The sequence below is a fragment of the Alosa sapidissima genome, chromosome 16, assembly GCF_018492685.1.
Source record: "Alosa sapidissima isolate fAloSap1 chromosome 16, fAloSap1.pri, whole genome shotgun sequence".
NCBI classification, from domain to species: domain Eukaryota; kingdom Metazoa; phylum Chordata; class Actinopteri; order Clupeiformes; family Clupeidae; genus Alosa; species Alosa sapidissima.
Genome location: NC_055972.1, coordinates 33,184,656 through 33,208,103, shown reverse-complemented (window position 1 = coordinate 33,208,103; position 23,448 = coordinate 33,184,656).

Here is a 23,448-nt window from a genome sequence, read left to right as displayed (position 1 = left end):
ATAGTACATTGCACAGTAATTGTAATGATCAAGAGGGATTTATCTGTCACATACAGCTACAGTATATAATAACAGTATACAGCGTCTTTAAGTTTAAATTGCATAGGCTATAATCATTTGCCATTGCAGGCTTTCAAATGAAGAGGCTATATGTTTACGAAAATCAGCATGGCCATTGTCACGTGAAATGAGCACAACGAATCAGGGAAGGGAACATATGCTTGTATGTCATCTCTTTCCAGATGGTTCCGCAACACATACTGACACCGTCCACATTCGTTCGATACAGCTGCGGCACAAATTGAGTTTGGGGTCTCCAGCGGATCCAAACTGCTCCGCTCCGGAGACACTGATACAATGGTCAAATGTGGACGGGAGTGCAAATTGTAACAAAAGTGTGTAGGATACAAATGTATCCTATATAATGTGGACATAGCTGCCTGCCTCCTATCCTCTATGGCAGTGTTTCTCAAAGTGTGGTCCGGGGACCACTGGTGGTCCGCAAGCTATCCCAAGTGGTCCGCGAGCAGACGTGGTAAAAAATAATATAGATGAGTTGTTTGCAATATTGAACCAACTTGTATGTAAATCCAAACAGTTCTGCAACACTACCTATGTAAGCTATGCCAATTTAAATCATATGAATCCTCTGACACAATAAGCAAGGTGCAAAGACAATAAGCACAGTGGTTCAGTGAGTAGGCCTATTGTGTCTATTAGCTAGGTGGTCCGTGAAGTTTTTTCTACTCGTTAAGTGGTCCTTGGTCTGAAAAAGTTTGAGAAACACTGCTCTATGGCTATCTCCAAGCTAGCCGAGGAAGCGAGTATGGTGGAGGACGTTCTGCTGCAGTCAACGTCTACAACGGCAGGGGGTCTTCGGCAGTTGGTAGCCTAAACAGGTGGGCACAAGGTTATTAAGCATACATGCTGGGCAAAGTTTAAAAGTGCTTACACACACACACACACACACACACATACACACTCCTCTGCCATTGGAGTCTATGGCAGCCCATAGAATGCCTGGCTAAAAAGTGCTGAAATTTGGCAGAAAGTTTCGGGACACTCAACTGACCACTCACGCTAATTTACGGATCTCTAAACCCAGCCGTCTAGCGCCACCAACGGATCAAAATTTGAAACCGTGAAAATTGAACCGTGGGTCTAAAGTTATGAAATTCGGCGCACTGATTCAGGACCGTCCCATGATCACTCTCACTTATTTACAGAACTCTATGCCCAACATTCTAGCGCCACCAATGGGTCGAAACTGGATTGCATTCACGCATGTGACCATTGAACAGTGCATTCGATTTTCACAAATCAAGCACTGTTGGAATCCCTGGACCGACCTGAGTTCAATGACTCCTATTATGTCACTTTCTGCCATATTGGACCTCCGCGATATTGGATTTAGTCCAAACTCTACGAAAAGTTTCAGCGGTCACCAATTTTATCCGATTTTCATGGAACTTGGCGGAGATGATCTTCTGACCGAGCCGCACAAACGATACTTGTCAGATTTTTCAATTTCAACTTTGTTTGCCCATGACAGCCAATCAAATATGGCGACAAAGCCGCCAAACAGGAAGTGGACTAACATCTTGGTCACGCTTTGAGTTAACATAACAAAACTCAATACCATTAGTCAGGTCACTGTCACAATCACTCACTGCAATTTTTATGCATATACATTGAACGCTCTAGCGCCACCACCAGTCCAATGTCGGACATGCATCATTCATGCGCGTGATCCTTGACTTTTGTCTGATTTTCACAATTGAGGTAGCGTCTGAATCCTTGGACCATACTGAGTTCATCGACCCCTATCCTGTCACTTTCCGCCATATTGGACCTCCGCCATATTGGATTTAGTCCAAACTTTACGTTTCAACGGTTACAAATTTCATCCGATTTCCACAGAACTTGGCGGAGATGATCTTCAGACCGAGCCGCACAAACGATACTTGTTAGATTTTTTAATTTCAAGTTTATTTGCCCGTGACAGCCAATCACACATGTCGACGATACCACCTAACAGGAAGTGCTCTAACATCTCGGCTACACTTTAATGTATGAAGTCCAAACTTGGTACAGGGACTTAGTATCTGATTGTGAGGACACACTAGGAAATTGGCATCATTTGGCCTCTATAGGGGGCGCTGCAATACAGGAAGTGAGTTCATATCTCAGCGACGCTTTGATGTAGAAAGTCCAAACTTGGTATAGGGACTTGGTACCTGATTGTGATGACGCGCTAGGAAATTGGCATCATTCGGCCTCTGTAGGGGGCGCTGCAATACAGGAAGTGAGCTCATATCTCAGCAACGCTTTGATGTACTAAAGCCAAACTTAATACAGGCACAAAGTAGCTGATTGTGAGGACATGCAAGGAAAGTCGTCTCATTTGGCCTCTAGGGTTGCTGTAATAAAGAAAGTGAGCTCACATCTCAGCAACTCTTTGGTGTATGAAGTCCAAATTTGGTAGAGGGACATGGTAGCTGATTGTGAGAACGCACAAGGACATTGGTGTAATTTGGCCTCTAGGGGCACTGTAACAAAGTAAATTAGCTTATTTCTCAGCCATTCTTTATTCAATTGCCATCAAACTTGCTGTGAGTGCTTGCTCATGCCATGGCAACGCCATTCCTGCTATAGCGCACTGCTAGGCCCCCACATTGCTGCTTGCAGCTATATTTACAAATTGTTATCCTAGAAAAAGATATTGTAATTTTTACACCAATTTGTCTGTAAATGTGTGAAAAAGAGATAGTTTAAAATTTTAACATTCTTTTTTTACATTTTGTGACGCTAAATGTGCTAAAACTGTGCTGGATAAAACAATATGCGCCATTTTACAAATAGAACTCCATAAAATGACATGCGTGGCAATATCCTTTACAAACACCACTCCCACTCATATCATATTGGCAAACTCAGTGTGAAGTTTAAATGAACTGTCACATTACAACAGAGTTACATATAAGTGATCTGACAGACGTTCAAACATAGAAACATGAATGAGATGACTTTTAGCTCAGTTACACTACATTTGGAGTAAGTAAAACAATGATTTTATAAAGCTAAAGCTCAACAGAATCTTTGGATATGCTAGCTTGGCAATGAGAGAGATGGAACTTACGACTGGGCTCTGGCCGTAGAAAGCATCCCTTTAGAACAAGTAGTGGCAGCTTGTCCTGTAAGTGAAGACATTTGTCAATGTGTAGTGCAGTGTTTCTTAACTGGTCTGGCCTTGGGACTCTGCACATATACATTTACTTGGAAGTACTAATTAGCTAATGTGAAAATAGCATAGGCATTTGGGTACATTTTCTAGGTTTTTTCTTAGTTTTTTAGCTGTCACATTTTTAGTTCAAAAGTATGTTGATATTAAATGACTTCTCACTATAACTCAGCCCTAGCATTCCCATTGGAGTTCATAGCCTTAATTAGAAGCATGTTATTATAAAACGTAAGACTCTTGTAGCAACTTGTACTTAAAACATTGTGGTCTGGAATAATGTACTTATAGGAATAATGTACAAATAAGGCTGGGTGAGGAAGGTGGTTTTTAGCAAGATAATATATTTGTGGGAAACACTAGGTGCCTTACTATACTTCCAGACTGAGTGATTTTGTCTGGTTCATATGATCCTATCATAAAGAGGGTCTGTGAACTATCTCATGGTAAACTGTAGCAAGCACATATAAGCTTAAAGTTTGGCAAGGCTTACATTCCCAAAATAGGTCTCCTACTATATTCCGAGAGGATGCATGAAAATCACCACTCCACTAATCCTTACAACATTTCATATTTATTAGAGACACTCATGCAACACAAAAGCATTGCTTCTCGTATGCATCTTCAGCTTGATATAGGCATACATAGAAAGGGGCAAAATGTGGTGGGGAGACAATTCTAATGTGACTGTAAAATAACCATTTTATTCCCCTTCACAGCCAAGCAGATTTTATATCATCATGTATCTTTATACTGCACTGAGGATTTCTTTAATCTCAAACGATATATGACCAGGAAGGTGATTTGAAACATGTTGTAGATAACTTTTAATCACATTAACATTTCTATGACTTCCATACATCTCAGAAAATAGAATAGTGACACTGATCCCTCCTTTCTTCTGATTGACTGTGGTCAATAACTGGTTTTGCCATGCATTGAGCCTAATGAAATCATGGGGCTTTCTTTCATCTTTTCTGTTTTGGATTACTAAATCCTATGAATGTGACCTGAACTTGACAGATATTTTGTCATGTTCCTCTGGTAGAATTGTTAACCTCTCAAATGAACACACTGTTTTTGGACACATTAAAAGACTCACTCATAGTTCATTAAAATGTTTAACTTATTATGTATTTTACAATTTATTTTAGTAAATCCACAGCTTTCATTAACCACACATAGATAAAGGAATATATTCTCGTCAGGGTAACTCCAGTAATTTATCCTATGCAAATATATTAATTGTAATCACATTACAAGAGTCAAAAATTCCTGTAGGGCTTCAGTATCGGTTATTCCTTCAGTATTGCGTACTTGTTGTAAATACTCTTCATTTTCTCTTTCCTTTTGTTTTGGAAGAACATGATACGTTAACATGGAAGTTGAAGTGAAAGTCTATCATGTGCTGTTTTACTTAACTGTGTCAAAATAATGATTAGAGTATTGTACAACTTCAGTGGAATTTTAGAAATATTAGAAATAGAATCAGCTGATATATTTCTGAATTCTCATCTTCACAGGTTGCAGAATAATAATAATAATAATATTACATAACATCCTTTGTTAGTTTCTCAACATTGTATCCTCTTTTTCTCTCTCAAAACAACTTGATTTTTACAGTAAAGTGCCTCATCTTATTTATATGTCAAACCAAGGAGGTGTAAGAGACATTTCTGTGAATACATTGATACTTTTATAAAAAGGGATAATATTGGAACACTAAATATTATGCAAAATCTTTCACAAAACCATACACATTCCAAGTTATGCAGGGGTTCACAGAAAAAAAAATGGTTTCAAAGCTGCATACCATTACTTTTAAGGATGGAGCCAATATTGATGACTAACTGTCCAATTGTTTTGAATTTGCAATTATTTACTGTAAAACATATAATACCATGGAGTATGCCAAATGGCCATTTGTTCAAGAGTAAACCATATGTTTTCATAAAAGCCTGATAATATCCTATATAATGTTTAGATATCAGAATAAATTCATCCTTGCGCTGAAAATAAACAGGAAACCAGTGGCCATTTAACTCTAGATAAAGCACATACATACTACACATCAGTACACACAGTAAGCCTACTGCCAGTTTTTGAATTACTGCCAGTAGGTTTGCTTTTTGGCACATTGTGTAAATTTAATTGTGAACCCCTCCTTGAAGTTATGTATATTTAATTATCCATTATTTTTGTTTGTCAGTGAAAAGTGCGGGGTAATTTTATGTAAAAAGATATTTTTTAAAAATAACAGCCAGAGCTAGAGGGCAAGCATCCACTTTAGCCCTATCCTTTAAGCCAACACTGCTGTTTTAGGCTGAATAAAGCTCAGCAGCTTCCGTCTCCATGGTGATACACCACTTCACCAACACCCATTTCAACCGACATTAGTTGGCAGCAATTCAAATTGGCACAGGACAATGACATCTCAGAACATATTTTGCTCTGCCGTATTTACCCTACTTTTAGGATAATCATGTCTAAACAGCCTAAGAAGATTTTTTTTGCATTCAAATATGATATGAGTGCAGCTTATGATGTCAGTGAACCACATGTCAGATATGACAGGTGTAAATAGTTGGTCAGCTTGAAGGAGAACATAGGAGAAAAGAAAAGAAATGGAGCACGGGGCAGTCCGGGGGGGGGGGGGGGGGGGGGACTGTATATGACTATGATGGTAGTCTTTTCCAAGAGATTCTGTAAGGAGACCTGAAAGCTCTAGCAATTAGAGAAAGTTGAATTTAAAGCACTCTACTAATTAAAGGAGGTCAGATTAAACTGTGATTCCTGAAATTGGTTTAGACCATATATATTTCTGCTTTTCCAACCTCTGTTGTGACAGAATAAAAGTGGTATTTTATAAAGCCACTAAAATATACTAGCATTTAAGGTTAAAAGTAACCAAGAAATGTGTGCTTCTCTCTTCAGTTAGTGTGCCTGCCATGTCATTGTCCCTTAACCCTCCCCCTCCAAATCTGGCCTTTACTTGCAAGAGGGAAGATTATGGTATTATATAAATAATTTGTATGATAATTCATTACAGGGCCATCGTTTTAAACTTTAATTGGTCTAAATGAAGAGACATTTCACACCATTTAGATAAAAAGAAAAAGGAGGCCAGAGTAATGAAAAGAGGGCTGGCTATCAGACTTCAGAGGTTTGCTCTAAATGAAAATGTAATTGCAGGCGGAATAGTACAAGAGGAACAAACCAGGCACTGCAGATCCGCTGGTATCTTCAGACAGCCGTGTGAAAGCTAATGACTGAACAATTTGGAACATTTACTTACCCCAAAGACTCTCATTAAGTCAATCACAGGCTAAGCCGAGACCCACTCACAGTGATGGTGCGAGGCCTCCGCATTCATTTCAACATCAATGAGGAAGGTCTGGCTCACTCTTTTTCAGACAAAAAATATCATCCGAGTAATTTATTCTGGATCTTTGAAAGGATAATGGTCAATTATTTGTTTATAACACTGCTTAAATTTTCATTAGATAGATTAATGGAATATCATGTACTGTCAACACTGGACCGAGGAGTGCTGTGTCAGAGATAAACGTGAGGGCCGATGATGTTTCTCTGTTGGTAAATTGGTTTTCCTCGCCTTTTCCTCAGCCCTTGTGCATATGAAAATATAAGAAGAGAAAATATTGCTGGGGGAAGGAGGCTAAATGAACAGGAGAATAAGGAATAGGGACACAGGTTGATATGTGCAGTGACCCTATTCATGTGGAATGAACTTTGTCAAGCAACGCAAAGTTAAACTGTTTGTTGGCCATTCTATCTGTGAGTGACACTACATTTAAGCTTTTCAGAGAGAGGACATTTTTGGTTCAATTTCATGTGTCCATTTGACAAATTTCATTATTCTTATAGGAACAGTAGGGCTAAGGTTTAGTGTTTTAAAACTGACCGACCCAGGAATTAAATGCAGAAAAATGAAGTGGCAGACACCGACAGATATCACTAGATGACAGCCATTCAGTAAGAAGGCAGATCATTCACATATATTCACATATATATTTTTTGTTTATAATATTATGTGTGTTTGACATTATTTTTACCATCCATACATCAAATGGGTATTGTCATCTCACAATGGGGAAGAGGTCATTCTAATGTGAGAACTGTACATGTTGAATAGGAAAAAGCAATCACATTTAATCTGCTAGTCTGCCATAGACTCCAGATCAGTGCATCTTCTCACAAGAAAAAAATCATTTTCCGCTCATATCTCAGAAACTGTTTTCCAGTCCCATTAATTTCCATCTAAACATTTTCCCGCAGTTTTTGTCTGAAACGAATCTATCTCATCCGTTCAAGACTGATCATCTGAATCCGATTTTTTTTATTTGTCTCTCCGTTTCAAAATTACGTCTCAATCAAATTTCAGGGTGTGGCCCGTAATGATTGTATTGCCAGTATCTTCACAGGAAAAGTCATCATAATCAAACATGATACTCATTCAAACACATTCCTTGAAGGCACACCCAATTTGTGAATTTCTGTAAAACAGCCACATGTCAATATCTCAAGAACGTAAAACTGTGAGATTTGGTACACGCATATACTTGGTCATGACATTTCCTAGAGCAGTGTTTCTCAAAGTGTGGTCCGGGGACCACTGGTGGTCCACAAGCTATCCCAAGTGGTCCGCGAGCAGATGTTGTAAAAAATAATATAGATGCGTTGTTTGCAATATTGAACCAACTTGTATGTAAATCCAAAGTTCTGCAATACTGCCTATGTAAGCTATGCCAATTTAAATCATATGAATCCTCTGACACAATAAGCAAGGTGCAAAGACAATAAGCAAGGTGGTTCAGTGAGTAGGCCTATTGTGTCTATTAGCTATGTGGTCCGTGAGGTTTTTTCTAATGGTTAAGTGGTCCTTGGTCTGTAAAAGTTTGAGAAACTGTCCTAGAGGGTCAAATTGTTCACTTTTCAAAATGGTCCTCAACGGCCAATCAAATTTCAATAGTCCATATAAGCCAGTTAATGACCAATCTTGATGAACCTTCATGGCTTATTCATAATGGCATATATATAATAGAAACTATACCAAATATGAACTAAATCAGCCATAAGGGTGCATTATAAAAAGTATGTCAACATGTTGGTTCATAGTTCAGGAACTACAGGGCTTTAACTACAGCTAGCCCCCGTGAATGGAGAGAAAAATCAACTTCTGCCTTATTGGTTTGATGTACATGGAAGGATGACTATACTGTAAAGAGAGTGGAGGGTCTGTGTTGTTGTGAGGCTGTTTTTATTCTAAAGGCCCTGGGAACCTCATTAGAGTGCAGGCCATCAAGAACTCCATGAAATATCTGGATATTTGAAATCAAAATGTGTCAATCTCTGCACAGATTCTAAAAGTAGGTCACAATCGAGTTATGTAACAAGTCAATTAATTTAATGAACACGAAAACAATTTACTGAATGCAAAATCAAGCTTCTGCCATGGCCATTACAGACTGCTTTCTTTTTTTCTTCTAAACTCCATAGAAAACTAGAAGTGAATTCAAGAGAGCACAGATCTCCGCCAATGCCACACAGAGCCCCATTTGCCACCAGATCTCTATGCATTCTGTATTCATTCTGTCAGTGATGCGTTGACAGAGCTACTGATTACCTATGTGCAATTTGCTTTGAGTTGCCTGCTTGGGAACATCTGAACTGTAGTGGTGGATGTCTGAAAGCCTTGTTTGACAGGATTTTAGTTTGCCGCAGGAAAACAAATTATTTTGTTCAATGTTGGACTATGTTGATAGGGCACTTTTGGCTGAAATAAGTATTATCACATTGTGAATTTCAGTGATGTCATTCTGCTTTACCATCACAAGTCTTCTTTTCTTATTTACTACACTAAAGGCTGTAGCAGGAATACGTAACCCCGGAGGTGTCATTGCACATTTTTTGTGTATAGCAAGATAATGTGCAATCGTTTTACTAAAGTGTGTGCTCATTTTACTAAACTAAGCACTCGTTTAACTATATCATGCTCTCATTTTACTAGATTGTGTGCTCAGTTTAGTCAATTGTGTGCTCATTTTACTAAATTGTGCTCTCATTTTTTAATGTTTGTAAAATGAGCACACAATTTAGTAAAATGAGTGCACTGTTTACTAAACTGAGCACACTGTGTAGGAAAATGAGTGCACAATATACAAAATTGTGCGCACAATCTAGTAAAATGACCACACAATTTAGTAAAAATTAGCACACCTTTTATTAAAAATTAGTTTGAATGAGTTGACTGTCATATTCAAAATTAAGCAAATTTGAATATGACTGTCAACTTAATTGAGTGTCACTCAGCAACCATAGGATGACATCAGATGTGCAGTGGTCTATTCATTTTTTCCAGAGCTGTATGTGTGTGTGTGTGTATATATATATATATATATATATATATATATATATATATATATATATATGAATATTTGTCACTAACTGAGACCTCTTTTACTTGCTGATGGGCTATTTGTGAAGACTACTGCAGATATGCTATTTTACCAATTAAACCATAAGCAGTGACAACATTGATGTTACTCATGATCAATAACCATAACTTGCTGTTTCTTCAAAATAAATTCAAAAAAGAAAATTACAAGTTTAGTATGAGCACATGGCTTGAAGGACCAGTCACCTCAGCCAGTAAACATACCTGTCTGGCAATACAATATTTGTGATGATATGCTGCTGCCTTAATTTGATATACCACCATTTCAACATACCTGAGATGCATGAAATTAGGCCTTATTGTGGCAAATATGAGATTCAAATAAGAGATGCTCCATATATATATATATATATATGTGTGTGTGTGTTTACTGTTTTTCATTACCCTTGAAATATAATGTTCACTACTACATATTATTCTTTGTTATTATAGCAGTAATTGAACAGCTATAGTGTGGAAGTTATGAGTGGATTTTTTGCTTGATTAGTAAAGGATAGGTCTGACTCATTCAGGCATTGTATTGGCAGTGTTGGGATGCTTATGAAAATGAGCAGATTACATTAGCTCATCTGATACAGCTTGTGAATGAGTCAGGTATGCAAGTTCACACTTTTGTTGAAAAGGAACAAGCAATGACAAACCAAAATGTTTTTCTTCTTTTTAAGCAATCTTACATGGGATCCATCTCTCATTATAGTTAGGTCAGAGTCATTGAATGCATGGTGACCAAATGTGTAAAATGTTATGCCTATCCTGCACCTTGGGATTAAGAGCAACCTGTAGGGATACACCACAGGCAGTAACAAATTCACTGATTTGATTTAGTTGCTATCTACTCACCTCAAATCATGCTCACCTCAAACATAAAATGGGACTCTGTAGAGATAGTAGCGTGTGTGTGGGTTTAATCTGGAACTGGCTTAAAAAAGCTGAAAATGGTCTGAAATAAATGAAGAGGATTAGATGCTTTGGAAGTGCTGTTTGCCCCATGCTGGCAGAATCTCTGTCCTCTCTGTTTGATAATGTTTTCATTAGGGATCATAATCCAATCGTATATACTAGAAAACACCATCTGAAGTGTATGGTTATGCCATTTCATATACACTATACATATTTATTCAAACAAAAAATAAGCAGTTTTCCACAGTAAACAGCAATAATGACTTTGAAGGAGTCATAATTGTGAAGCCATGCACTCAATTCTTGACCCCAGGAAAGTTAATCTTTGATCAGCCAAGCTGAAATGACCAAGATAAGTGGGAGCAACAACTCATTGCGTGACTACATGACCTACCTGGTATTACTATTTTCTTGCTAGGTTCTTGGTGGTAAATAGAAGCCACTCTCAGTCTTACTCAATCTTCCCCCTCACCCCCAATTCTTCTCTATCCACACCCTCCATAACCCCTCCCCTTATCAGTTCCCCACTCTCTGAAAGATCTCTGTCACTTTAATCCACTGAGTCTGCTGCTGGTTAACAAGGAAATCCTATGTCAATTATCACCAACCACTTCCTGCTGAGAGAGCAATGGGGAATCAAAAGGGGCTGAGAGCCTTTCTCACTAGAGAGGAGCAGCAGGCCTAATTAAATGCTCCTTGTATTCTGTTGGCAACTGCTGGCCTGAGTGACAGATAGCTTGTTTAACGATAACCCCCACCTTTTTCCAGTGATTGTTTAGATTAGACAGCACAGGCCACTTAAGAAGCCATTAGGGTGCCGGACAGTGATGTCATTGTCAAAGACATCAATGAATACCAGTTTAAGAAATAATGGCTGAACATTGATATATAAAGAATAGAGTATGTAAAAATGAATCAATCTCTATACACTGTAAAAAGGAGAAGTCAGGGCTGTCCAATGTATCAAATAGTCTAGTTTTGAACGAAACACAACCTTATTATGTTCAAATAGTCAATCCAATTGAGCAATCGTTTTTTAAATCACGTAAGGTAAGTGTATACTGGGGTGGTTACTGTGTTATACAGGTGGACGCATGTACTGAGAGTAGGCATTCAGATGTACTAGTAATGAAACATCAACGTTAAAGGAAAATCATTTCGATAAGATGTCTTGAAATGAAACATGCTGAATATGTTGTGCCACAGTATTCAGAAGCATTCATTGAGTTCAAGTTTAAATGTATTGTCATGTACTCATAAATAAGGATTTATCAGTAATGACATTTCTTATGCTCAAGCTCAACTTTAAAGAATAAATAAAATAGTAGTAATTGAAAAATTTATATTAATTGCTAAGTAAACAAGACTAGTGTGAGTATGAAGGGGGAAAAGATATAAGAAGATAAAAAGATGAAAAAAAAAATGTGTGTCAAGTGCAAAAAATACAGAGGAGGTATGAGGAAGAATATGACAGTTCAGCATACTGATGGCCTGCGAATAGAATAACTGTCTTTAAATCTGCTGGTACAGGTTCGAAAGCTCTTATACCTTCTACCAGATGGCAGGAGGATGAAGAGACTGTGGCTGGGATGACTGGGGTCAGTGAGGATCCGCGTGGCCTTTCTCCTACAGTGCTGGCTATAAATGTCCTGGATAGCTCACTTTGAAAAGGGAAAAATCGAGTACATAAAACAGTTCTAACTGAATCATGTAAGGTAAGCGTATATACTGAGAATAAAATGAAAAGAGGGTTTGTCACATTTACTAAACCACAAAACATGAAATTAAACAAACTCACATTTTTCACAATATTATTACATTTGAACTGACATTTTGCCACAGCAATGAATTTATCCAACAGAATCATGTAAGATCAATATGAAGTACCAAGTACTGAACCAGTAAGGCAAATGAACACTTGAGATTGACGACCATATGGGATTTCATTGTGTTCCCATGGGCCTTTGCAAGAACACTGACATAATCACACAGCTAACAGTGTTTTCATATGAGTTTTCTTGAGGAATGAGGATTACGCTTAGAGACCAGTAGAATTTTGGAGCAGAGTTGTTTGTTATGGTATGCTTTGAGATTAACCATACTTTGTTCCCACCATGAGTATCAGTGGTTTCATGGCACATGTTCAATGCTCAATGAATGCTTCTGAATAGCTACTGTAGCAAAACATATTCAGTATGTTTCATTTTAAGACTTTATCTTGAAGTCTTAAATATCAAAGTTATCTTCCTTTAACATTGATGTTGCAATACTAAGTACATCTGAATGCCTACTCTCAGTGCATGCCACCTGTATAACACAATCACATTGAAATTGCATGAATATTTAATGTAGGCCTAAGCCTAATCAATTTCATTGGAATTACTTGATCAAATTGGCTTATCACTAGCCTAGAAATCTAGACGCACCCTAGCTGCCAGGGTAGTCTAGCAACTCTCCGTTGGCTTGCGAGCTGGAAAAATTAAACTTTGATCAGGCCAATCACATTGTGTATAGTGTCAGTAGGTGGGCTTAACTTGTTGCGACGGTTCTGCATGAATTCGCTGCTACTTGAAAACAAAGAAGATGGATGCTGCTTCTGGCAAACAGCGTGACACGAGTTAAGCTTTTTTTAAGTTGCCAAAAGTTTGAACAACTAGCTAACTAGCTCCGCTGGTGGGAAAACGCATGGGACTTATGAGTGGTAGCGCTATCCTATTGCGTGCAGAGGGAATTTGAAAGACAACCGCTTATCCCGCCCCTCGGACTGAGCACTGCGAATGGTGAGTCCCCAGACCCTACATCTTGATGTGAGAAGAAAAAAAGAGAAGAGAAATGCTGGAATAATTCTAGACATTTCATTCATGTGCAACCGACGTACATGATAAAATCATGGGCGGTGCTAATACGATACCATGCCATTGAGGTTGGAAGGACACCCAGGACACAGTCTTTTTGAGACACTCCCCTCTGGCAGGAGGCTGCGGTCCATCATGATATGGACGACACGCCGTTCGACTATAAAAAGTTAATACACGTTCTAGATGGTAAAACGGCCCAACACGAAGCGAAGCTGGATATATACCAAAAATGATCTTGCAATGACCCTTCCGTAATTATGGAATAGTAGCCTAGATTTAGATGAACTGCTTGTTACAACAGTGAGCGAGGCTAAAATATTTTTTTTATATATATTTTTAGCCACCTGAGAAGGTGTGGTAGGCCTAGGCAAATATAAAACGGAGATGTAAACCTAATAGGCTACTGGGTACTGGGCGTATTTTGAACTTGCATGTTTCATGCATTTAGGGACAAAAAAAATGTCCTCGACACCAACAGATGTTAACCAACACCCCACCTCTTCACTCCGAGAGTAGCCTGCCCTATTACTCCACATCAGCAATCAAGCATGAACCAGTGCACAACCAACAATGTTTGTTAAGAGCACAGCAATCAACAGCAAAATAACTACAACTACAGCAAAATAAAATAACTAGCCTACTGATTAAGCTTAGCTTTATGTGTTCCATTGAAATGTATAATCGTGTCCCCTCTTTGGTGTATTCAGTAGCCTAATGAATAATGTGTGTGGCTGCTGTGCTAAACCTGACAACTAGTAAAGGCTAATGTTAGATTACTTTGGTCAGAGTTGTGTCATATCAGACTTTTTCAAAGTCACAAAACATGGCAAACAGATCCATATAGAAACTATTAAATACTGTTGGATGAGGTGGTCAGATTTTGTGACTCACGTGAATATTTATCTAAAATAACTGATTCTGCATGCATTAGTATGTTTTGGTAGAGGGTCAAGTGATTTTGTGACTCACGTGTATATTTATCTAAAATAATTGATTCTGCATACATGAGTATGTTTTGGTAGTGGTGGGGGTATCCACTGATATTAAGATGTGAATGGCTGGCAGGCTACTGATCAGTGGGTCAAAATTCTCTAATTTTGTGATATAACCGCTACCCAGCAAACAATGTGTTCGTTGTGTGTAAACGTCTGTACCTATAGTCAGGGGGGCTATATGGTTTCTGTGGGTTTGAAATGTTAAATTTTGGAGAGTGATTGGGCTGTCTTTAGGCGTCATTGAACATGGAGATTTTTTTTTTTTTACCTGTTTCAACCCTATTTTTTTGAAATTGTATATTTCACTGTAATTAACACCATAAATTTCGCCTAAATCACTGGCTATGTTAAATAAAGTTCACAAAACAGTTATTTTCAACAGTATGATGTCAGTATTATGATTGTATGTCAAACAATTAGAGATAAGATCAATAACCGCAGTCGTTTAAGACATCTGTTATTAAGCCCTCCCTCAAAAAACCTAGCATTGTATCAATACTGGTCCTTCTGGACCACAGCGCTGCCTTTGACACCATAGACCATGACATACTACTTAGGCTTGAAAATTTGATAGGCATCAGACTCAGCACTCGCTTGGTTTAGATCATACCTTCCTAACCGTCAACAATTTGTACAGGTCCATAATAAACCATCTACCCAGATTATGGTAAAATATGGAGTGCCTCAAGGCTCAGTACTGGGGCCCCTGTTGTTTAGCAGATGATACACAACTACCTCTCCAAAAAAACCTGATGAATTATCCCCGTTAGCCAAACTTGACACATGTATAAGAGATATAAAGACATGGATGACGAATAATTTCCTGCTTTTGAACTCAGATAAAACAGAAGTCAAGGTTTTAGGTTCTAAAAATATGAGGGATATCCTATCCACATCACAGGCTACATAGTGATCTTCCACTGACCTCATCCACAAGTGTTAAAAACCTAGGAGTTGTAATTGACCAGGACCTAGCACTAAATAATCACATAAAACAGATCACCAAAACTTAATTTTACCATTTAAGGAACATTTCAAAGATAAGGAAGTCCTTATCCTTACCAGATGCTGAGAAATTAATCCATGCTTTTGTCACCTCAAGGATAGACTATTGCAATGCTATTATGCTGGCTGTAATAATACCTGTCTAAAGCTTACAGCTTATACAAAATGCAGCTGCTTACACACACAAAAAATATGAACATATTTCCCCCATCCTAGCATCTCTACACTGGATACCTGTTAAAAGTCATTGACTTCAAAATAGTACTTATATCTCTTGGTTGGTTGCCTGCATTGAAAGAGGACACCTCATGAAGACACTCTTTTGTCTGCTTCTGACAGAAGAAGCACTTATCTATGCTGGCAGCAGCTGCTGCTGAACAAGTGTACAAAGTCCCTCTAGATGGACTTGATGCAGTTGAAGGTGTTTCTGCAGGTTCAGAAGATGGTCTACCACGTCTTTTCTGAAGACACTGAGTCCTGCCTGCTTCACATGATTTCTAGTAGTGAATCTTAGCATGCTGCAGATGCTCACTGTTTCAGGTGGATTTGTAGCAGTTCCTGTGCCAAACTGCTTTGTTCTGTTGTAAAATAACTGCACTGTAACATTGTAATCATTGGCTGATCTGTGATCACCATTTTCCATACTCTCTCATGGACAAAAACAAGAAATTTGGCATATGTCTCTAGTGATGGGTCATTCACCAGTCCACACATATCTGCCACTGGATACATAGCCCAAAATCTGTTTCTTTTAGAATATGTGTGCCATCACCTGACTTCCAGTTTCTTCCAGTAGCAGCAACTGGAATCCATGCATTAACACTGAATAATTTTTGGAATCTGATCCTTTATCATACCTGTTCATTCTTACTCGTCGCTCGACTTATCCTGACTAAATTCTAGATGGCTGCAAACGCTAAACTTCATGAAGATACTGTCTGTATAAATCGTCTTATAAGTAAACTACCAGTGCTTTTTCAAAGTTCTCAATGTCTCGTTTTAAATGTCAGGGCCCTCGGAAGTCTACCAATGAAGTGTGGAGATACATTGAGCCTCGTAAATGGTGTAAAACAGTGATTTATTTGCATGGCTAGCCCGATGCCGAAGCACCACCATTGAAAAAGCTGTTGGTAGCATCGGCTAACTAGCGCCAGATTTTGGAGTGCAGGGGACAAGCCGAGATGGGCTATGAGACATACGTTCACACTCGGTATCATGTTTCAACACACTTTAGGTCAATATCACACCGGAATTCTCCTTTAAGAACCCCTAGAACAAAGATAATACTCTCCAAAAATTAACATGCGAATCCCACAAGCCCCCAAATTAGACACATAGGCCCCCCTACTACTACCTCAGGCCTGTGATAGCTATAGCTGTGTCCTCCTCCAAGATATCACAGTTATCGATCAGCTGTATATTTATACTGGGTTATACCTAGTACTTTCAAATTTACAGTGTCTTTCTTCACAATAAACTAGCCTAACTAAACCATTTTCAATGGGCATATCCTGTCATGTTATTATTCAAAACACCAGCAAGAGAAGGCTAAACTATTTCAACCACATTGTTTAAAATCAAAACAATAATTAACCCGGCAACTGACTTTCAATGCATGCTGGGAACTAACTAGCCTAAAGTTAAATCACAAAGTGTTGCAACCTCAACATGAAAGACGCTTCCAAATCAGCACAGCTCCATTGCTTTATTGAATCCGTGGTCGAACCAGACGGAGAGCTAAAAGTATAATGCTAGCCTGAACCTTTGGGTCGAGCTAAAAGTTTACCATTACCCAGGCAACCCCCACGAGTCTTAGCCCAGAACCAGGATGGGCGTGCTAGCATGAGCTTGCATCTGAGTGAGAGGAACGATGCAAATTACAGCTCCTTTAAATTAGAACTGCTGGCTTTAAAGTGGGTAATGTGGGGAAAAAATACTTAATGGTGGCCAAAGTAGTTGTATACAGACAACAATCCTGTCGCCCACCTACAGGCTGCCCATCTGGGAGCCACAGAACAAGTGTGGGTGATGCAACTCGCAGCCTTTGATTATGAAGTGAAGTACCGGTTTGGCCGAGAAAACACCAATGCCAATGCCCTTTCCAGAGTACCTGTAGGAGCTCAATGAAGAGGGATGATCGGCAGAGGTCCCAGCTACGGAAGATTGGCAGGTCAAGCAGCTGGAGTATGAAAACCTGGAGCAAGTCATGAGGTATGTGCAGAATGGAAGTTTCCAACCGGGATTGCATGGCGAAATGTTCCTCCTGAAGTGAAACAACTGCTGAAACAGAGAGCCAGGCTGGTGTTGCGGGACGTGGTATTGTGTCGATGTGTCATTGATTATAACACTCATGAAGTCCGTTTCCATGCTGTTTGCCCCACTCTACAATAAAGGGAGGTGTGGGAGAGACATGATGCTGTTGGACACTTGGAAGTGAAAAGGACTCTTAACTGTCTCCAACGCCATTTCTTCTGGACAAGTATGGAAGCACAGGTCCATCAGTACCATGCTATGTGTCCATGTTGCCAGGTACAGAAAGTTGATTCTGCTCCTAAAACACCCCTGAAGCCCTTCACAGTGTCTTTTCCTCTAGAGGTCATTGAGCTAGAGTTTTTGACATTAGGGAGGCCCCATGACTTGTACCAAACCGCGGTTCCATTCGGACCAAGGCCCACCTTTTGAGTCCAACCTAGTGGCAGAACTGTGTAGTCTTTATGGTATCTCCAAGAGTAGAACTACCCCATACCTCAGGGTTTCCTCAGGGTAACGGCACAAACGCCTGAATCAGACCTTGTTGAGCATGTTGCGCATCCTGGAGGAGGAAAAACAGAACCGTTGACCAGAGTTTCTTCCCGCCCTTGTTCAGGCTTACAATGCCACCCTACACAGTTCTACTGGATGCACCCTCATTCCTGATGTTTGGACAACACAGGCTACCCTTAGATGTAACCCTTGTGGTAGAGAACGAACAGGCCCAGTACAGTTGGGATAGCTGGGTAGGGGAACACCATCAACACTTGTTATATGCCTATTCCCTAGCTGCTAAGTCCATGGGCCAAACAGCAGAACAGTACAAGAAGCAGTACGATCGTCAGACCAGGACACTTACCTTAGCTCCCAGGGAAAGAGTATAGCGAAGGAATAGGCAGGTTGGGAGAAGGGGCAAGCTATGTGGCAAGTGGGACCCAGAGCCATATGTAGTGGTGCAGCAGTTGGACAAAGAGGGGTTGAATCAAGTCAGAATGTACAGGGAAAGAAAAGGTTTTCAGGTTGAAGGTTGACAAATGAGCTAAACTCCCCGGGCTGCTAGCTCATAAAAAAGCTAACTCATAGACGGTAGTTCAGGGTTTGTGCCCTTATATTTTGTAAAACTTAGAGAGAAATAGGCACTATTAATTCAAAACTTTAGTTTGGTAACCAAAGAATACTTTTGAACTCATGTAAGCTACAATCTATTTTGACCAGACTTAACTGTAGTAAACAATGTCTAAACGTCTCTCTTTAGCAACCCTGCTGGCTAGTTTGCACCTCAGAAACGTACCTGGTCAATAACGTTTGGCTGAGTCTGCGAAAACATTCCCTGGGGAACGTTTTGCTAATGAGACCAGGTTGCTTCGATTCATGTATCTAAATATGTTATATCATTATATCATTAGCGATCGTTATATCATTATCTGGAATCATCATTCTGAATGGGTAAAGAAATCGCCTTCAGTGTGAAGAGTGAGAATAGGGTAACCCTATTAATGTAACTGAGGCTGGATTCTATTCTGGTTGGAGTGTTTTTATCTTTAGATGTCTCTGTTTGTCCCATCCTGAACGTGTGCATATCTGCTGTAAGGTAAGTTTATATAGTGCATTTTCCAGCACAATGTCTACTCAAAGCGCTTCACATAGACACAAAGAAATCAGTAATACTGTACACTGTAAGTCCCTGGGCAATAGTGACTCTCTTGGCATGAACAACACAAAGCAGCATGGTGTTCTTGAATAGTCCAAACACAGATATCCTTAAGCTGTGGTATGGTATAGTACTGCTGCCATGTTATCGTCTTGAATTTCCCCTTGGGGATCAATAAAGTATCTATCTATCTATCTATCTATCTATCTATCTCTTTAACAAGGTGGACAGTGAACAGTTTTAAAATGTTAGTAAGACTACATTAAGGAAAATAGAAATAATAAACCATAATGTTAAATAAACAAATACCATAAAATACAAACCATAACTCATAAGAACCATTTAATTAATTAAGTGTAGGCTGAACAGATATGTCTTTAGACCCCTCTTGAAACACCCAAAACTAGAGAGCACTGGGCAACTCATTCCACCAACGAGGAACCACTGAGGAAAAGAGTTTTGAATTTGACCTAGCGTTTACAGCTGGTCAAAATAACAGATACACATCAGAAGACCACAGTGGGCGATTGGGGATGTGAAGCTGGATCATAGAAATAGCAGGGAGCAGATCCAGTAAGTGTCCTATAGGCCAAGGTGAGAGAATTGTATTCTGGCCAATGAAGAGTAACTAGGAGATGAGTTACATGTGTTCTCTTTGACTGATGGAAGACCAGACATGTTGCAGCATTCTGAATCAGATCTTATACCCAACCAGGCAGGCTAGCTAACAGTGAATTGCAATAGTCCAGTTTGGAGATTGACTGTGCAAGAATTTGTGTGGAATCTTGTGTCAGATAGGGTCTGATCTTCCTAATGTTGTAAAGGACAAACCAACATGAGTTTGCAATTAAGGCTACATGCTCAGAGAAGTAAAGTTGGTCATCAATTATGACGTCCAAGTTACTTGCCGATCTAGTTAGGATCAGTGAAGATGAGTGAAGCTGGATGTTAATCTGTTGGTGTGTCATTTTGGTTTTGTTGGTTGTCCTTTTTAGTCACTTTGTTCTACTTTTCTATGTCTTTTGTCAGGGTGGACATCACGGTTATTTGTCATGAACAGTTTATGTAGATAAATGTTAAACCATTGGCTAGTTTTGGTTATTCCCTATAACAGCTGAAGCTCCAAGCTGCTACCTTTGCCATAACATTACTTGAAGTCATAGCATGAACATTTTTTTTCAATTTCAGATCATGCTTTGCCTCATTTATTAAGAATCAGTGTCGTATTTTAGAATTTCTAATGTATCACAGACACAACGTTTTGTGTGTAGTTGCCTGACAGGGAAAATCTACTGTAATACATTTTTTTGATTGATTAGCCTGTGTATGCTCTCTAGTGCAGTGTGCATCATCCACTGTTTAGTTTAGTTTAGTTTGTCACTTCTTGTGTTATAATTTTTGTTGCATTTCTGGCAGGAGGCCATTTTTCCCGCAGCTGCTGATCATCAGTGCTTGTCAGTATTTGGTAAGCTACAATTTATAGGGGTGTTGTTTGCTGCTGTTTTGTTTTATTTATTTGCTCTGTTGTCTCACTGATGGAGATCACAAACATATTCTCATGATGTAGGAAGTAGCCTACAGCATGCTCTGTATAGTAAATAACAATCCACTCCATGTGCTGTTTGACCTGGCTGTAGAGACAGATGAGACATTATAAATGCCTATTAGTGGAGCACCTTTGGCGAAAAGCCATTCACCATCACTCCCCAAGCCATGACCTCTAGCTAAAGGTTGTCTTTTTCTCTCTCCCTGCCTAAAACATTTTCACTCCCTTATTTCCTGAAAACATAGTTTACACTGTTCCCCTGACCCCTGTGGAGCAAAGAGAGTCATTATGCATGCCTTTAACTTTAAACATTGTACCGAGTTGACCCACTGTGTACTACACAGTTGAGTATTTATTTTAACACTTACTTAAATGCAGTGTCAGCCCATATTTTTGTCCACTTCTTGTGTGCTTTTGTGTATTTGTTGGTCACATTTGGTGGACTAGATGGCAACAGATTATTCTAAAGCTAAACAACTTTTATATAATCCCACCATTTTATAATCACTATACCATTTTAGTTATTATGTGAAATACTGACCCATGTTATAAAACAATATTTGTTTAATGTTTGTTGAATTTTTTCTATAATTTCACAAAAGTGAACGGTCAGTGAATGCAAAAAAAATCTAAATAATAATTGACAAATGACAAAATTATTTGACAGCTTAGCTAATGTATTGTTCAGGAGAAAGCACCTAGCTGCTCCCGGAAGAAGGAAAGGATAGCTTCAGTTCAGCTTTTAGCTGTACTGTCTCAGTAGACCAGCCAGGTGAGAAGATTTTACTTGAACTTGACTTGTCTGCAGTTAACATGTTAAAGCTGTAGAGGAAAATGATCCATCAAAACTTATTTTAAAGCACTATGAATGTCAGACTGTGTTGCTTGTCTTAATTGAAATGCAACTGGCTGACCTCCAAAACATTGTCACACAACTGGTGATGGTAGGATGTTTTATGGTGATGGTAACAACACCTGTTAAATATTATTATTCCCCTTTATGGTATATTTCACATTCCTGACGTCAGTTTACCCTTTGATTTATCCTACTTGAGACAAGAAGAGATAAAAATGGTTTAAATTCTCTAATATAAATATCACACACTTGAGGCTTTCCCACATGCACATGCTGAACGAGGGCAACATTTGTATTCATCCTGAGCAATGGCACGGAACAGAGACAACTTTGGGAATCACTGTAATTATTTACAGCTGTCCTCTTGAGGTTTGTCATCTGTGAGTGATTCCAGGTTAGGAACGGAGCTATTTCATGTGTGAAAGATGCTTTTCATAAAGAGAGGCCTTGCTGGAAGTCCACTTGCTACAGACTGGGAAATAATTGGTAAGAGCCAAGCATATCAAAGTGCTCAAACATGCTGATGTCATGATTAAAGTTCTCTCCATCTGCACGTCAAATAGTGAATAAAACTGTTGCTGTGATATTTTCTATACATTCTGATTTAGTTGGATGAATCAAGAAACATTACTTAGACTGCAGCTCCACTTGAGCAGCAAACATGATAAAAAGTAAAGTGTATATTCTCTTCCAGCATTTTTTATGATCCCTCCCCTTCACAGCAGGAGTGGATATAAAATAGGGTCACCCATCCCCCTGCATCAACCTTGCCATAACCCCAGGCTCCTGAACTCACTTGTACATTTTAGGCCTTGATAATAAACCAACATCTGCAGAACTTACAAGTGCTTTACTAGAGTTAATTGAGTAAATTGAAGCAAGCTGTGGCACAGTGGTGATCTATGAGCCCCGGTGCTAGGCCCAGAAGGGAGACAACAGATTTACTGCCGAAGACAGTGGGCGGCCTTTTGTTTCGTCCCTGGTTCATGGGAAGTTTGAGGTCAGAAAGGATTAAAATATCTCAGCGAACAAATAGAGTAATTTGAGTGTAATATAAGTTCCTCTGTGCCAGTTTCTAAAGGGGATTCAATTGTGATTTATTCAATTTAAAGTCCCCTGGACATTTTTCATCCCACTCTTTCATACACAGTGAACAAGCACCATATAGGCTACTTGTGCATCTTATATTTATGTTTTTTTTTACTATTCTTGATTATTATTAATGAATTCAATTAAGTATCATATTTTCACATATTTTCACTTCTGACATAACTAAGGGAGAAAGTACTGTAAAGGAAAAAAAGTATTTGTATTGCATATCTTGAAATACCCCCAGGTCCATACATTTTGAACTAAAAAATTGAGGTATTTTCTTGTTTTTTGTTGCCTTCAGGCCAGCTAATTAAGTGCTGTACAGAGGCATATTGATCAAATAAGAGACATTTTTTGTCATTGTGAAAGATGGCAAGACATTTTAAGAGGAACGTTCTGCATTTCCTTCATTTTATATACTTTTCAGATTTTTTTATTAAAAGATTTGATGCAACAAAGTAATCTGACATGTTTGCCTATTTTCAGCTTCATCTGGATAAAACAGTCTTGTATGTACTTGCATTGCAATTGGGTGTCAGTCCTGATGTCTGGTGTCATAGTTCATAGAAAATTGCAAACAGG